The sequence below is a fragment of the Panthera uncia genome, chromosome A2 (assembly GCF_023721935.1).
Source record: "Panthera uncia isolate 11264 chromosome A2, Puncia_PCG_1.0, whole genome shotgun sequence".
In the NCBI taxonomy this organism is placed as follows: Eukaryota; Metazoa; Chordata; class Mammalia; order Carnivora; family Felidae; genus Panthera; species Panthera uncia.
The window spans coordinates 65586426-65603115 of NC_064816.1; positions in this window are offsets into that span (position 1 = coordinate 65586426).

Here is a 16690-nt window from a genome sequence, read left to right on the forward strand (position 1 = left end):
TGGTGATTAAGACTTCAACATACAAATTTGGAGGGGACATACTCCAACCCATAGCCGATGTGAAGAGCAATCCAGGATGATTTTTACAGAATTGATTAATATAAGAGTGTTACATTTTATTGAAAAATAATTGTCTTGCTTAAATAGCCACCGATACATTTTAAATGTCAATTCATCTACTAGACTGTAATTTTTATTAATTCACATAACACTTTCACTATGCATTCAAGCATTATTCTTCAGGTTCATATCGAGAGCATGATCATTCCTTACCAAGTCAAAATAAACATGAATTGGTACCAGAAAAAAGCTCTTTCAGTGGGTTTCATAAAAGTCGCTGTCAAATCGGGCACTCGGAATAGACAAAAGAACCAGGGTTTTCCATACAGTTTGCAATCCCCTTGTCTGAGGCGTAGACAGACAAGATGCCTTCAAGGAAATGTTTGTAATTATTGTGCTGATATACTTCAGTATTCTGCATGTTCAGGACATATGACCGGATCCTAAGTAATAGAACTTTAAAACCAAGCTTACTTTCCATCATCACCAGCATTCTCATGGTCCCTTCCCAACAATACACTGGGACATTTTTAAAAAGCGTTGCAAACAGTAATAAGAAATGAATGTCTTTCACCACCGCTAAAAGAAAACTCACAGAAATGAGTTTAACTATCCAAAGTAAAATATGTGTAACGATCCTGACTTCTACAACAACTTTCCTTATTATGAGAATTTATAAAAACAAATGTATTTGGTATTCTAGAAGGAACAAGGAAAATTCAAACAATTTTTATATCCCTTTTATAGTCATATAACAACTTTTTGTTCTTCAGCATTTATAAGATGAATTCCATACGTTCAATATTCCATGTTTATTAGAATTGGTCATTTTAATAGTACACTATAGAAAACTTATGTTTTTTTTTAATAGTTTTAACTCTTTTCCCCCGCCCAACACCCCCCTCTGGCAATCACTAATCTGTTCTGTTTCTATGAGGTTTGTTTTTTGTTTTGTTTTGTTTTTGTTTTTGTTTTTGTTTTTGTTTTTGTTTTTGTTTTTTAGATTCCTTATATAAGATCACATAGTATTTGTTTTTCCTGTCTGACTCTTTTCATTTAACATAATGCCCTCAAAATCCATCCATGTTGTTACAAATGGAAGCTTTTTTCTTCCTTTATTATGTGTTTTTTTTTATGGCTGAATAATATCCTATTGTATATACAGACTACATTTTCTTTATCCATCCATCAATGGACACAGGTTGTTTTCATGTCTTGGCTATTGTATATAACACTGCAATGAACATGAAGATATAGATATCTCTTTGAAATAGCATTTATTTTCCTTCAGATATATACCCAGAAGTGGAATTGATGGATTGTATGGCGGTACTATTTTTAATTTTTTGAGGAACCTCAGTACTGTTTTCAATAGTGGTTTCACCCTCTTCTCCACATACTCATCAACACTTATTCTTACCTTTTACCTCATAAATTATTCTAACTACCTATATGCAATTATAGTGAGTAGCTCAGAAATATTTCGTAATGCATAAACATTTATGGTTAAAACGTAAAACATTTTTTCAACTACACTGCACTACTATGACACAGAATGAGGTGACAAGTTGAAATTTGTTTAACTCCATATTGATATAGTCTATTATACAGTCGCAGCATTAATTTTGGGCTCTAACAATCTGAACTATTTTGCTTTACATACGTCTTAATATGAACACAATAGATACATGCGCTACTTTTCATGATGATTTCCTTTTCTCATCCATTCGCGTGGTCGTTTGTTGTGTGGTGGGCAGATTGAAAAGAAGTATCTTAATAGCAAAGTAGAACGCTTCCAAATTGTATTACAGTTGACTCTCAAACAACATGGGTTAGAACTGCGTGTGTCCCCTTAAACATGGATTTTTTCGACAAATGCAGTACAGTACTGTAAATGTACTTTCTCTTCCTTCCTTATGGTTTTCTTAATAGAAGTTTTCTCTGGCTTACTTTATTGTAAGAATGAGTATATACAAACAGCATACAATATACATACTATTTAATGGTTTATATTATTGGTAAGGCTTGTGGTCAACAGTAGACTATTAGTACTGGAGTTTGGGGAAGTCGAAAGTTATACACAAGTTTTGACTGCACGGGGACTCAGCACCCCTAACCCCCCTATTATTTAAGGGTCAACTGTAATTGATAATCGAATTATAAAATTTGACTCGATGCTTTCAAAGGAGAAACAGAGCCGTCTTGCTTTACATTCTATAACACTGACACATTTAATCAGATCAGACACGTAACTACAAGCCTCAATCTTAACTGCACTTCCCGTTTATTTTCACAAATCAGTTTTTGGTCTTTATCCCCTCATATCTGAATCACCATAGCTCCCTTGTAACTGGCCTACTGCCCAGTTTCTTCCACATTCAAGCACACTGCATAACACTTCCTGAAATATGTTTTTTTTATTTCACCCTTTCCTGCTAAAAATTTATCTGAGCCCCTCCTCCACCAAATTATTTTTATTCATAAGAACAAACAACAGATTTGTCAAAGCCAAAATAAGTTTTTGACTAACAGTCACCACACTTTATTGAATCTTACCATAATAATGATAAAATGGAAGTAATGTACACCCTAAAATCTTTGCCCATTTCCTGTTATGGGAATTGACAGAATTTAGTGACGACTGTTATTGCTTCAAATTAAGAACGATATACTCAAAGACATTTCACAGTTTTCCACTTACTGGAAAATTAGAGTGAATACAATCCAAAATCAATTTTTGCTTCTGCATGTAAAAAAAAATAATAATGTAATATTACGATTCAAATTTTAGAATCAGACCTATTATAGAACAGCCTTAATTTTATGGATAATCTATGTATTGAACAAAGTACCACTTTCTTCAAAAAGTATTCATTAAAGTGAATAATTGAGCCTCCCCAGTGGATAGCAGGACATACCATCTTTTACCCTGAAGTTGAAATTTCTAGCATTAATCTTGGCTGGGAAACTTTGGCTGTGTCATTGGAACAAACACAGGTCCAGAGAACTTGAATTTAAGGCTGACCTGCACCTTAAGGCAAGGTATTCAACATTTGCTTGATCCTACTCTCAAGCAAAATCTTTTCCTCGTACAAACAACTCTGAACCTTGGATTTTTCCATGATCCCAGTGGGGTCTTAGCTGAGAGTGTCGTGGTGTCTTGGAGGCAGACCACAATATCCAGGATAATTTTGTTAGATGGTTTGTTATTCTACTCTAAATAAGATTAGATTGGTTTCCAGGAATATGATTTATTGAAATGTTTGTGATTCTTTTGTTTCTATTCTGTTCTCTTTAACTTTTTTTCCCTTTCTTTCTTTCTTGACTTTGAGCTTATTAATGGTATGTGGTCTCATCGGCAGCTTGGGAAATAAATGCATTACTGACCTGTGCTTTATAATAAAGAGAGAAAATCCCAGAAATCTGATTTCTCCTGATGATTTTTTGCCTTAAACATTAAAAGCATATGCAGGCCTGAATGTAAAAGAGCTAATTTAGTTAATCCAATTAACTTCATAATGCAAGTGCAACATATCATTAATGCTATTTCCTACCATTTGTTTAATGGATTATCTAATTTGTTTAATATAAAAAGTAAAACCGAATTAGATTCAGATGTTGACAGATTTTACTGAGAATGTGGAATGGAAAAGAAACAACACAGAATTCTGTAATGCCAAAGCAAAGGCATGAAACAAATTTTATGCATTTCATAAACCTTAACTACATTTAATTTTAACAGAACTAAGTGGTGCCATTTATATAAATTATTTGCATTGCCGTGTCTGGTTTCCCATGTGCTCCCCATACATCGGCTCATCTTAAACTCATCTTTACCTGAAGCACAGGAATTTAAGCACACCCAGCCCCAAATTACATGACTGGACATTGTGTCAAACTGAATGCCTTTGCTTCATTTCCCTTGTTCCCTTGACCCATCACCAAATTAATGCTCTATTTTGAAACCTAGACTTTTAGAAGGACTTCTCCCACACATGTTAGTACTATTGGGATGCCCCTGTCTACCTCTCTCTCCGTGTCTCCTTGAGCTCCTTCAGTTTGAAAATGTAAATAGCTACCTATGCAGCTAAATGTTATGCTTTCAGAGTATAAAGTATCACAAGTAGGAAAAAAAAAACACATATTAATATATTAAGAGAACTTCTCTCAAAACTTTGGAGCTACAGTGCAATCTTTTGTTTGATTTTGCTGTGCTTTGTTTCATTTTGTTCTGTTTTTCTTTCACTTTGCTTTATGGGGGGAACAAGAATACAGGGGCTATGTTTCCTGGCTCCTTATATGTCCTCTTAGCCTTTCATGTGACGCTTTCTATGCCTTAAACAGAACCATCGCATAAAACATGTGACTCCGGCCTTATTTAAATTATTTTTTCAAACAGAAAATCTCTCTCTAAACAAAAATAATTATAAGCACCTTCAGTTTGTTCTTGTTTTTTTTTAATGTTTATTTTATTTATTTTATTTTTTTTTTAATGTTTATTTATTTTTGAGACAGAGAGAAACAGAGCATGAACGGGGGAGGGTCAGAGAGGGAGACACAGAATCTGAAACAGGCTCCAGGCTCTGAGCTGTCAGCACAGAGTCCGACGCAGGGCTCGAACCCACAGACCGCAAGATCATGACCTGAGCCGAAGTCGGACGCTTAACCGACTGAGCCACCCAGGCGCCCCCAGTTTGTTCTTGTTTTAAATGTTACGAGTATTTTGTATTTTTTCTTTCTCCATATCTGTTTTTGTCAGGATACAATTTATTTTGTAGTTACTTTTGGCATTTTGTATGCTTTTTCATTTTCCTAATGGACACCCTTCATCTTTTACCAATAATTTTCAACCTATGTTGTTCTCACAATCTGAAGAATTATTCAGTGGCTGCAAAATAGAAAAATGTAGAATTGTCTCCTTCCCCCATTTCATGGTATACGGTTTGTTGAGATTAACTGGAATTTTGGTTCCAGATTATTGCTTGTGTTTATGTCATAATTTGCATACCACATCTCTTTCACTTTACTGTCACTGAGGAAAAAAAAAAAAAAAAACCTGAAAGGCAAACGAATTGGAAAACCTTTGGAAAACTTATAAGGAAGCAACATATTACGTTCCCCCTATAATCCATTTTTAATTTTTTTTCAATTTAAAAGCCTTTTGTTCCTGTCACGTTCCACCAGTTCACTCAACGCTAAGAAATGGGATTTTTGCACAGAGCCCTGAGACCACAGGCTCTCCTAATTGGCAGCTGCTTGTGAGAGAAACTCAGGCCAGATACAAAAGAGAAAAGGGTGGTTGACTCTGCTGGATGAAATAGAACTTTAAATAATGAAAGCATGTTGAAGGAAATAATTTATTAGAGTTAGAGAATGAACCGTTATACACAAGACCATCATTTTTTTTTCCTGCGTGAAGTAATCATAAAATACTTGCCCTTGAATTTCCTCTGGAAGGTAACCTTTAATCTCTAAGGAAAAATTTCCTCCTTATTAATCATCATGAAGGATATTTGAACTTGTAAATTTATGTTTATAATTTTAAAAGATATATAAACATCCTTTCCCCTTATTTTAGTTAAAAGAATCTTATGTGTCCCTATCTTCTTTTATGCCCCCCAAAATTTGATGCTGTCTTTTTTTAAAATAATGAGTATGTATGATTGTCACATCATCTGTGACACTTGGGGAGATGAACAGTTTCAGACACACCGATTATTTTGGAATATTCCATGTATCAAGAATAACACCAGAGTAACTGGCTTTTTATTGACTTCCAATTCCATAGAAAGTAATCTTAACTGTGTCTCTGTCCATATGGAATCTGTACCATCGGAATAGTCTATGGACAAGTCAGTTAGCACTTCTGTTTGTGTAAAATATTGCTGATATTCTGACATTATTTTCTTTTCTTTGTTATCAGTTTCTAAATTACCCGATAATCTTTTGCAGGAACCAAAGGTCCACCACAATGCTGAAAGGTAAAAACTATGCGCAAACTGTATATGCAAATGACAGAGAAGGCCAAGGGCAGTTAAGTCTAAGAACTGTAACATTTACTCAAAGATTCACATCAACTGAGAATAAGAAAAAAAAATGACCAGCTAGTTCTCTGGTTTCTAGACTCCTACAACACCTCCATCTTAGGAAAAGATCTGTCCAGCTGTGTCCCCAAAGTCACCGATTCCATATTGAGTCCTTAGACTTTAAAAAATGTTCATTTTCTGGTCTTTGTCTTGTGTACATGTAATTACTTTCTGGGTATTAGAAGGATAAAATTCAAATGTTCTTGAGTTACACATGCTTTCTTAATATCACCCCACTCCCTAAACTTCACACGCAAACACACATACATGCACACACACACACGCACACACACACACACACACAAAGCCTGCAAAGTTTGCTCTGTGATTCCACTGGATACGTAGTGTATAATCCCCAACACACAGTCACTTATTATTTAACAAAAGCTCAGTTGATATACACCTTTGAAAGCAAAGTTTTGGGGGTTTTTATTTGTTTTTCTTTTTAAGTTTTTTATTTTTGAGAGAGAGAGAGAGAGCGAGAGCAGGAGAGGGAGAGACTCACGAGCAAACTCTGCACTGTCAGTGCAGAGCCCTACATTGGACTCGAACTATGAGATCGTGACCTGAGCCAAAATCAAGAGTCAGATACTTAACCGACTGAACCACCCCGGTGCCCTTCAGAGCAAAGTTTTCAAAAGAAATACAACCCATCTGCATTTGCACTATATTCTAAAATTTACTTTTTCACATATTTTCCTTCCGGGACAAGGAGCAAGTGAATAGTTTGAACAAGTCACATCAAGACTCTGTGTAATTAGTTCTATGGAAATGAATTTTGATTTGTTGCCCGCACCCTACATTCACATTAAAAAAAAAAACCAATAAAGATATGCTTATATAAACAGTAAATATGTATAATAATTACCAATTATTATACATATGATAAATAATGATAAATGATTCATCCTCCTTCCATGGGAGGATTGCCTTCTAAAGAAGTACTGTTGAGGGACGCCTGAGTGGCTTGGTCGGTTAAGCGTCCAACTTCAGCTCAGGTCATGACCTCACGGTTCGTGAGTTCGAGCCCTGTGTCGGGCTCTGGGCTGACAGCTCAGAGCCTGGAGCCCGCTTCAGATTCTGTGTCTCCCTCTGTCTGCCCCTCTGCTGCTTGCACTCTGTCTCTCGCATTGTCTCAAAAATAAATAAACATTAAAAAGATTTTTTTAATAAAAAAAAAAAGAACTGTTGAATATCCATCACTGATAATACAAATAACATCACCTACAAGGTCGCCCTTTTGTCATTGCTTGCTGAGAAGTTTAGAACCAAATTAACTCCCCATATTGGGCTAGTTTGCAGATCAATCTGTTACACATTTTGAGCTCATTTAGGTCTCATTTCTAAACTCACTATGCCCGGTCATTTTTAGTGTTCAGTAGAGGGTGATGAAATGAGTCATTTCTTCATACAATTACATCATTACAAGTGTATGTGTGTTGGGGGGACATGCTATATCAATATTCTTAAAAATGTTCATGTACTTTGAATCAATAATTTAACATCTAAGAAGATACCTAAGGTTATAACAAAATACGCACACGATGATTTATAAGCCATAATTTGTTACAAAGAAGTTGAAATTATAAAATAACATCAGAATCCAATAATAAAATAATTGTTAATTAAACTCTGTGCTAATAGTATAAAATATGTTATCATAACACATTTAAGGAGAAGGATAAGTTCTCTTGTTATGATGTTGAATTAACCAAGCAGAATGTAGATATAAAATAATGCACTATGGTTTCAATTTTATAAGAACCATGTGTATTTTAATGGAAAGATAAACTGAACATCCCTGTATCAGAAAGTTCTCAGAGGTCCTCTGAGTGACAGCACTTTGGATAATATTAGTGTATTATTACTTTGTCTTAATCTTCTAGATTTTCTGAAATACATGTGTATTATCTTTTATAAGTGGGAAAAAAGTGTATATGAAAATGATCATTCTGCAGGACCAAAGAAAAAGAAAATTACATGAAATATCTAGAAGAAAGGTTTTGTTTTGTTTTGTTTTGTTTTATTTGCAATTACCCTTCCAATCAGCAAAGAATAAAAGACTAAAAGCAAACATGTGACAATTGTGTCATGCATTGAATGATTACCTTGTTACAGAAGCGGCAGATAATTTATTTATAGATTTTAAGTATATTTTACCAAACACTCAATTGCTAAAACATTTTCTGGGAGCTGGACAAAAATTCAAAATATAAAATCAATTATAATTAAGAAAATTACCAAGAAGAAAAGACATAAGATTCCAACATTGCCATTTGGACAACTGATCACGCAAGGCAAATCAAACTAAAATATTATGTTTCTGGATAGGGGTGAAGAACTGACCTTTGTGACATCAGTAAAAAAATATGAAGAATAAGAATCTCTTACCTTTGTGTCCCTCAACCATAGAAAGGTGACAATGTAGTACACTATGTAGTACACAATGTAGTACACTACGTCCCACACTATAACCTAACCTAAACATCATTGATACATCTCCTCATAAAAACAAATGAATATGATCCACCCATGTAAATTCCAAAAACATTCTGAAAATAAAGTCTTGCCTTCTGTTTCTATTTCCAGGCATTTTCTACAAAGAAACAATCAAAGATGGAAATACGATAAAAATGCAAAGCTTCCTCAAAGTGATATAGTAGTGTTGTCAGCAAGACGGTGGAACAGAAAGCCTAATCTTTATAGTTGATATATGTTTTAAAAGCGCAGTTTAGAAAGAATGAAGTTGCATTTAATTCAGGGGGTTAGGAAAATATTACATGAAAGTTTTCAATGAAATCTTTGGATGAAAGGTATATATCTTTAGCCCAAAGCAAAATACATTTGAGATATTTTTTATTATTTTTATTTTTTTCAATGTTTATTTATTTTTGAGAGACAGAGGGAGACAGAGTGTAAGTGAGGGAGGGGGCAGAGAGACAGGAAGACACAGAATCCGAAGCAGGCTCCAAGCTCCTAGCTGATAGCACAGAGCCCAACGTGGGGCTCGAACCCATGAACTGTGAGATCATGACCTGAGCCGAGGTCGGAAGCTTAACGGACTGAGTCACCCAGGAACCCCATTTAAGGTATTTTATATGTAAAAAATACTATTATATTATATATATTTACATTTATGTGTATAGTTGTATTTCACATGTAAAAGTAATTTTTTATATGTAGATGCATATGTCCACATATATTTATGTTCAGAAATACACACGCACACAAATCTACCTACATGTCAAAAAATATCTTTTTTAGAGTTTATTTATTTATTTTGAGAGAGCAATGGAGGGACAGAGAGAGAAAGGGAAAGAGAGAATCCCATACTGCCAGTGCAGAGCACAACATGGGGCTCAATCCCACAAACCGTGAAATCATGATCTGAGCTGAAACCAAGAGTCAGATACTCAACCGACTGAGCTTCCCAGGTATCCCCCAAAATATCTTAATTAAAATATTATAAAGAGTAGAGTTTAATAGTAAGGAACAAATAAAAAAATTTCTCCCGCAAACGGTTGCCATTTCTCTGCTAAAAACTCTTCTTGAATTTTCTCTTACTCTTCCTAAGAAAAATGAGTGTTAATAGCTAAGTATTTTGAAAGTTTGTTTGTAATGTTAAACAGACTTAGATGTTACTTTCAAAAATCAGCTAAGGCTGTAATGAACCTGACTATGCCTGTCGTTTTTGACTGATAATAGTTATTTGGACAAAGAAACAAAGCCTCAAGGCAGCTATTGAAGTAAACACAGTAACCTTTAAATTATTTCAAGATAAAACCATAGCAAGTGTCTCAGGTCATAGATTACAGACGTGAGATTTCCCTTACTTATTTTCATCAGGAGAAAGTTACATATTTCTTTCTTTTTTTTTTTTTTTTGAGAATTACCTACTTCAACCCTTTATGTTAAGAATACAGTTTTCACTAAGTCTTGTTTTTATTTTGAACCATTTAATAAGTTGCAAAGCAAGACACAAAGTTAAGCACTGGCCAGTGACAAATCAAAATATACTAAAATGCATAAGTAATGAAACTGCTCTGTAAATTGGTAATATAATTTTTTTTTTTATTTTGTAAGTACTTCACATAGAAAGAGGTAAAATGCTAGATCAAAATCTACATTATATTGGCAATAGATGTTGTCTGGACACAAGGAGTATACTATATTTTTCTTAGTAATTTAAGTGCCATATGATTCTCTTCCATAAAACTCTGAGATCCTATAATTTTAATTACAGGTGAGAGAGCAAGCTCTCATTCCCTTGTTCCATTTTAACCTACCTTGGAGCACACATAAAAAACCAAATGATTACTTGGGACATTTCTAACTAAACTGCTTTCACTCTGTGCTCTCTCATTTACTACCCGATATCTCTAAAATCATTTTAGAAATTGTCTTCAGGGCAATAAGAATAAAAAAAGAAAGAAGATCCATGAGCTACAGATATTTAACATATAAATATGCTATTTATAAGCAACAGATTTTTGCACTCTGGAATTTCAAGGTAGGTAATGGTTTATGATGAGATATACATTTAAGCTAAAGGACCTAAATGCTTTCAGGGACATAATATTCCAGAATGTTCTGCTTCAGAGAACACTGTTTCGGAAAATGACTTTCAAGGAAAGAGTCTATTTTGGCTCAGTTAAAAGAATTCATTTCCAGGGCTGATATCCACTGGGATTCTCTGTAGTGTCAGAGAGAGACAGAGAGAGACTATAGCAAGATTCTGTTATTATCTTAGAAGATATATAAGAATGTGTATGCCAATTGGGCCTACTTAAATCTATGAATATGACCAAAGTATTTGGAAATTGTCTATCATACCAAGAAAGGTAATAGCTTTGTGAAAGCAAAGAGATTAAATCCTTGGAAAACCATGTGGAGAAAACAGAAAGGAAATATGTATCTTTGGGGATAGAACAAATTTAATCTACTGAATTTGAATTTAAACTACTCCACAAACTGAATTCTATAGGCAAAACTTTCTTTATTTGTCTTTACAGTAAAAAATAATAAAAACTTTATTTTGATTTTCAGTATGCGAATAAGTTGTTCTGATAATATACTAATGACCTTGTTGAATTAACATCTAAATACCTCTTTAAATGATTTCTAGTTGTGTGTGTGTGTGTGTGTGTGTGTGTGTCTGACACCAAAAGCATAGACAACAAAAGCAAAAATAAACAGGAGGAACTGCATCAAACAAAAAAGCTTCTGAACAACAAAAGAAACAATCAAAGAAAATGAAGAGGCAACATACAGTGTAGGAGAAAATATTTGCAAACCACTCAGCTAATAAAGAGTCAATATCCAATATATATAAAGAGCTCATACAACTCAACACCAATAAACCAAATAACCCAATTAAAAAATGGGCAAAGAATCTGAATAGACACTTTTCCAAAGAAGACACAAATAGCTGACAGGTACGTGAAAAAGTGCTCAAAATCACTCAGCATCAGGAAAATCAAAATCAAAACCACAGTGGGACATCACTTTGTACCTCTTTAGGATGTTCATTTCTAAAAAGGCAAGAGATAACAAGTGTGGACAGCAATGTGTAGTAACAGGGGCCCTGGTGCACTGTTAGTGAAAATGTAAAATTGTATAGTCGCTATGGAAAGCAGTAGGGCGGTTTCTCAAGAAATTAAAAATTGGAATTATATACAATCCAGAATCCCACTTCTGAATATATATCCAAAGGAAATTAAATAGCTACCTATAAGAGATATATGCACTATGATGTTCACTGCAGCGTCATCGACAATAGCCAAGGCATGTAAATAACCGAAGGGTCCATGGAGGGATGAATGGATAAAGAAAATGTGTCACCACTGATAACGAATCTCTTTTCCTGGAAACCAGTTTAGGACATGGTACCACTCAACATGTGGCTGTGAGTAGCCATAACAGTAGTTTAATTGAGCATGTATTATCTTTTTTTCATCTGAATTTTTGCAAGTATACTTCGCATATTTTAATAATGTGTAATTTTTTATCAAACACCTTTTTCTAAAAATCTCAGTTTGATTTGTGTCTGAATTATTTAGAGTTATTATTCCTAATTTAATGGCATTCTACTCTGTTAGTAATTTACTTATACAGAAAGGCCAATTGAACCATTCTTGGGGAACTCTGTGGCTTTTAAATGAGATTGTTTTTTTGAGGAAATCCCCTTTCTATCAGTTATTGATTCATTTTCTCATCTTGTTTTATCAAATATATTTTCTATTTTTCATGTTTTGTTCTAAATACTGAATATACCTTTGCTAAGTTAATCATCATAGCATTCTTTTGAGATACCCACTAACACTTTTTACAGGTAATAAAACTAAGACTCAGTGGTTCAAGGAATTGATTTAAATTACCTAGTTCATAAGTAGGTAGGTCAGAATTCAAGAGCAAGTCTGCAGAATCTAAATGCTTATTCTCCCATTAGCCATAACATAACTTTTAAATGGGATATGTAAACATTCATCTACATGTGGTTCTTTTTTTTTTTTTTTCATTCATTAAACTTACAAAATTTTAAATTTGTTTTCACCCCAGGGGTCCTGGCTTCATCAGATCAGCCCCCAAATTTCCAGTAGAACCAAAATTATCTCCTCAGCATGTGTGAATCAATACTCTACCTGATGAATTACTGTTTTATGTTTCCCCTTGAAGGCAACACTTTCTTGCTCTCCCCTGTTCAGCTCCAAAGTGGTTGGTTCAGCCCCTATTCCTGATGCGTAGCTGGAAACAGTCATACTTCAGCACCTGAGTTCCCACCGTCTCTCGTATTTTTAATCACTCAGATCCATGGCTCTCAATTCGAATTTTAAAAAATTATTGAGAATGAGGCCACAGGAGAGAAACGCTTTGAGATCTTCTGCATTGGTAAAAATGTCTTGATGCTTTCTCACATTTGATCGATGGTCTGGCCATGAGTGCCAGGTTGGAAGTATTCTTCCTCATAAGTTGAAGACATGTCTCCATCGTCTCCTATAGCTTTTCTGCCCCCTGGTGTATTTTGTTGTCTCTCAGCTTCCTTGCTTGAGTCCGTATCGTTCATGCCTGGTCCTCCTGATTTATCCAATGTATATAACAGTAAGTTTCTAAAAAGGCCAATTGGAAATTTTCTCGTGGGCAGTCTGGGCACAGGATTTTTCATACCAAGGCCAACCCAAGGGATATCCACATTCCAGACTCTCTATAAGCCTTCCTTTGGGGCTGAGGGGTTCATAAGCTTGAATGCCACTTTTTAAAACATTTTGTAAATGTGTATTTATTTTTGAGAGAGGGAGAGAGAGAGACTGAGCAAAAGAGGCAGAGAGAGGTAGAGACACAGAATTGGAAGCAGGCTCCAGGCTCTGAGCTGTCAGCACAGAGCCCGACGTGGGGCTCAAACTCAGGAACCCGTGAGATCATGACCTGAGCCAAAGCCAGAGGCTTAACTGACTGAGCCACCCAGGTGCCCCCCTGACTGCCACTTTATGGAAACAGGTGAAGGAAGAGGGATGAGATGGTTTGAATATACATATTTATTCCCCTTTCTTCATAGAGAACAATGGCAGCATAGTAAAAGCAGTTCCAAATAAAAAGACAGTTGAGGTCTCTAGTCTATTCCATTTACCTATTTGTCTACTTTTGTGTCAGTACTATACTTTTTGATTACTACAGATTTGTAGTATATTTTGAAATCTGTGACTGTTTCCCTCCAATTTTGTTTTTCTTTCCCAAGATTGCTTTGGCTATTCAGGGTTTCTTTTGTGGTTTCATACAAATTTTAGTATTATTTATTCTAGTTCTGAGAAAAATGTTATTGGTATTTATATAAGGATTGCATTGAATCTATAGATGGCTTTGAGTAATATGAACATTTTAACATTAATTCTTCCAATCCTTGAGCATGGAATATCTTTCCATTTATCTGTGTCATTTTCAATTTCTTCATCAATGTTTTAGGGTTTTCAGAATACAGGTCTGCAAAATCTGCCACTCACAAATTTGGGGCCATTGTATTTTCATTTTCATTCCTCTCCAAGTATTTTTTTTTTATTTTATTTTGACTTTCATTGCTTCATTGACTCACTGGTTGTTTATTTTGTTGTTTATCATCCATGTGTTTGTGTATTTTTCAGTTTCTTTCTTGTGATTGATTTATAGTTTCATACTGTTGTGGTCAGAAAAAATGCATGCTGTGAGGTCAGTTTTCTTAAATTTAATTTGCTTTAAGTTTTAAGCTTGTTTTATAGCCTAACATGTCATATATTTTGGAGAATAATCCATGTGCACTTGAAAAGGATGTATATTCTGTTGCTTTTGGGTAGAATGTTCTGTATGTATCTGTTATGTACATTGGTCTAATGTATCTTTAAAAACGCTATTCACTGACTGATTTTCTGCCTGTGTGACCTATTCATTGAGTGAATTGTTCTAATGTTGGGTACATATATACTTATAATTATTATATCTTCTTGTTGAATTAATTCCTTTATCGTTATGTAATGTCCTTTTTGTTGTCTCTTGTTAAAGTGGTTGTTTTAAACCCTATTTTGTCTGACATAAGTATTGCTACTTGGGCTCTTTTCTTTCTTTCTTTCTTTCTTTCTTTCTTTCTTTCTTTCTTTCTTTCTTTTGCTTCCATTTTCATGGTAAATGTTTTCCTATCACTTCACTTTCAGTCTGTATGTGATGGAGGTGAGTCTGGTAGATGGCATATAGATGAGTCGTTTGTGTTTGTTTTTTGTTTCTTTGTTTGTTTGTTTTTATCCATTTCACTACTCTATGTCTTTTGATTGGAGTACTTAGGTCATTGAAATTTACAGTAATTATTGATAGATATGTACTTGTTAGCATTTTGCTGATTGTTTCTGATTGTTTTGTATTCTTCTCTGTTCCTTTCTTCTTTTGCTCTCTTTGTTTGTGATTAATTAGTTTCTGTAGTGTTATGTTTGGCTTTATTTCTCTTTATTTATTTGTGTGTGTGTTTGTGTCTGTGCATCTATTATAGGTTTTGGGTTTGTGGTTACAAGGAGGTTTATTATATATGACATCCTGAGTATGTAGCAGTTTCATATTAAGTTGATGGTCATTTATTTTGAAACACATTATAAGACAAAACAAAGCAAAAAAATTATTTTTTTACTCCCTCTTCCATGTTTTACATATATGGTGTCATACTTTTTATTTCCTTACATCTGATTATGACTATCTCTTTTCCACTTACAAATTTCCCTTTAACATTTCTTTTAAGCCTGGTTTAGTGGTGATAAACTCTTTCAAGTTTTTGTTTAAATTCCATTTAGTTAACATAAAGTGTAATATTAGTTTGGGGTGTATAATATACTGGTTTCAACACTTCCATTCAACAGCTGGTGCTTACCACAGCAAGTGCACTTTTAAAAAATTTTTTTAATGTTTATTTATTTTTGAGAGAGACAGAGACGGAATGCAAGTGGGTTAGGGACAGAGAGAGAGGGAGACACAGAATCCGAAGCGGACTCCAGGCTCCGAGCTGTGAGCACAGAGCCCGACGCGGGGCTCAAACCCACGAGCTACGAGATCATGACCTGAGCCAAAGTCGGACGCTCAACCGACTGAGCCACCCAGGTGCCCCTTTTGTAAATTTTTTTTAATGTTTATTTATTTTTGAGAGACAGCAAGTGTACTTCTTAATCCCCATCACTTATTCAATCTATCCCCCAACTCTGGTAACAATCAGTTTGTTTTCTATAGTTAAGAGTCAGTTTCTTGGTTTTCCTCTTTCTCTTTCCCCCCCGCCTTGGTTCATTTGTTTTGTTTCTTAAATTCCACGTATGAGTGAAATCATACAGTATGTGTCTTTTCCTGACTGACTTATTTTGGTTAGCATAATACTCACTAGCTCCATCTTTGCAAATGACAAACTCTTTTAGTTTTTGTTTGTCTAGGAAATTCTTTATCTCTCCTTCTAATCTGAACTATAACCTTTTTAGGTTAAGTATTCTAAGTCCTAGGTTTTTTGTTTTTTTTTTTTTCCCTTTAGCACTTTGAATATCATGTCATTCCCTTCTGACCTACAGAGCTTCTGCTGAAAAACCAGCTGATAGCCTTATAAAGTTTCCCATGTAGTTAACTTTTTGCCTCTCTCTTCCAGCTTTAATTCTGCCTTTATGTTTGACTTTGACATTTTAGTGATCGTGTGCAATAGTGTGGACTTCCTTGCGTTCATCTTGTTTGGAACTCTCTATGCTTCTTGAACCTGAATATCTACTTTCTTTCCCAAGTTAGGGAAGTTTTCAGCTGTTATGTAATCGTATAAGTTTTCTACTCCTTTCTCTCTTTCTTTTGGGACCCCTATAATGCAAATGCTTGTCCACTTGAGTTTTCCAAAAGATTCCCTTAACCTACCCTCATTTTTAGTTTATTCTTTTCTCTTTTTGCTGTTCAGTTTGGATGTTTTCCACTACCATTTCTTGTAGATTATTGATAAGTTCTTCTGCATCCTTTAATTTACAGTTGATTCCCTCTAGTGTACTTTTTTATTTCAGTTATTGTATTCTCCAGCTCTG